Consider the following 2,368-nt stretch of genomic DNA (forward strand, 5'->3'; position numbering starts at 1 on the left):
AGACAAATACTTCATTTCTTCAATAAATAACCTGAAGGCAGAAAAAAGGAGACTCTCTCCAAGTCCTGTCTATTCCGGCTCCCACACTTAGAAAAAGACAGATATAGAGATAAAACTTATGGATTAAAAGAGACTTAACAGACATATCGGTGCGATGTATGGACCATGTTTGGATCTTAATTCAAACAAACACATTATATGTTTTAAAATTATGCAAATTTGAACACTAACTGGATATTCGATAATATTAAGAATTTGTTGTTGATTTTTTACATGTAATACTGGTGTTGTGGTTACATGGTTAAAGTTTTTATCTTTTAGAGAGACATAAGGAAATATTTATAGATGAAATGATAATGATGTCTGATATCTGCATCAAAATAATCCAGTAGAGGAGGGAGGTGACTGAGACACATAGTGAAATAAGTTTATATATGAGTCAATATCTGTGAAAGCTACATGATGGGTGCATACGGCTTCTTATATTCTCTCTACTTTTGTATACTTAAATTTTTCCATAATAAAATGTTTCAAAGACTAAAGCTAACATTATTTCTATTCTTTCTACATTTCTGCTGTACAAACCACCACCGAGGCCAAAGGTACTAGTCTGAACCTAAGAAAAGTGCTGGGATAAAAACGTTTGTACAAGAAATACATCGGTTGATAGTTCAAAATTATTTTTAAATTTGGGATGACGTACATTTTACAATATAAAATGAACCATTTTAAAGTATACAGTTCATCTATGGCCATGCCGCCCTGAACAAGTCCGATCCCATCTGATCTCAGAAGCTAAGCAGGGTCAGGCCTGGTTAGTACTTGAATGGGAGACCAACTAGGAAGGCTGGGTGCTGTAGGCATAAAAAATAAAAAATGAGGGATTGTAAGGTGACAAGGGCCTTGCAATCTGTGAGGTCAACCAAGAGTTGCCTTGCCTAAAAAAATTTTTTATAAATAAATAAATAATAAATAAAGTATACAGTTCAATGGCATTTAGTACATTCGCAAGGTTGTACAAGCGCCACCTTTGTCAGGTTCTAAAACATTTTTATCCCCCCAAAAAGGGAACCCCATGCCTACAAAGAAGTGGCTCCTCATTTCTCCGTCTCCCCAGACCCCCACGAACGCTATCTGTTTTCTGTCTCTACGGATTTACCTAGTCTAGATACGTCATATAAATGGAATCACACAATATGTGACCTTTTATTTCAAACTATGTCCAACCACACATTTACTGAACTCTGTTACATGCCAGGCACTAGTGAAGTGCCAGAGATAAGATGGTGACGAAGACAGATGTGATCACCACCTTCACGGGATTTATGAGATAGCCATTGTGCAAGTACATACAAACAATTAACTATCTAATTACAAATGTGTAAATGGCACAGAGTTGAAGAACAGAAGCTACCGGGAAGGTAAAACAAGAAGGGCCTGATCTAGTTTGGGGAATGAGGGAAGGCTTCTCTAAAGAGGTGCCATTTAAACTGAACCTTAAATAATGATGGGGGGGCAGCAGTAAACCACAGGAAGAAAGAGGGACAAACCCTCATAGCCAGGTTGGAAGGTCGGGCATGAAGGTTTAATCAGAGGAGTCATGAAACTCGATTTGTTTTTATTGTTGTCATGGTCGGGGGAGTGTTATTGACTACAGTTCATAGTTTATATTAGGGTTCACTCTTCGTGTTGTACAGTTCATTGGGTTTTGATATATGTGTAACGACATGAATTCACCACTAGAGTGTCATACAGAATGGTTTCACTGCCCTAAAAAGACCCTATGCTTCCCCTATTCATTCATCTCCTGTACCCGTCGACTACTGACAACCACTGATCTTTTTACTGTCTCTTATAGTTTTGCCTTTTCCAGAGTATCATATAGTTGGAATCATATAGCATGTAGCCTCTTTAGACTAGTTTCTTTCACTCAGTAATATGCATTTAAGGTTCTTCCATGACTTTTCATGGCTTCATAGCTTATTCTTTGTGGGGAAGGCATGTAAAATATACATAACATAAATTTTATCATCTTTACCACTTCTAAGTGTACAGTTCAGTGGAATTAAATATATTCACATTATTGTGCGACCATCACCATCATCTATGTCCGGAACTTAGCTCATCTCTTTTCATCACTGAATAATACTCCATTGTATGGATGTACCAGTGTGTTTATCCATTCACTGCTTGAGAGATGATGTGTTTTTAAATAAGACATTGGCTACCACTTGGAGGACTAATTGGAGGAGGGCCAAGAATGCAGGCAGAGAAGGTGGGGAGGTGGTAATGCTGTCATTCAAGCATGAGGTAGGTGATAGCAGCTTCAACTGGCATGGTCTCCATGCAAGTGGAGAAAAGGGGACAA

At 38.0% G+C, this 2,368-nt stretch overlaps 1 pseudogene; it reads left to right on the top strand.

Annotated features, from left to right (window-relative positions):
• Positions 1-744: 744 nt before the first annotated feature.
• Positions 745-863, top strand: LOC111743985 (annotated as a pseudogene).
• Positions 864-2,368: the final 1,505 nt, after the last annotated feature.

This window comes from Pteropus vampyrus, unplaced genomic scaffold, assembly GCF_000151845.1.
Source record: "Pteropus vampyrus isolate Shadow unplaced genomic scaffold, Pvam_2.0 Scaffold125, whole genome shotgun sequence".
Taxonomy (NCBI): Eukaryota; Metazoa; Chordata; class Mammalia; order Chiroptera; family Pteropodidae; genus Pteropus; species Pteropus vampyrus.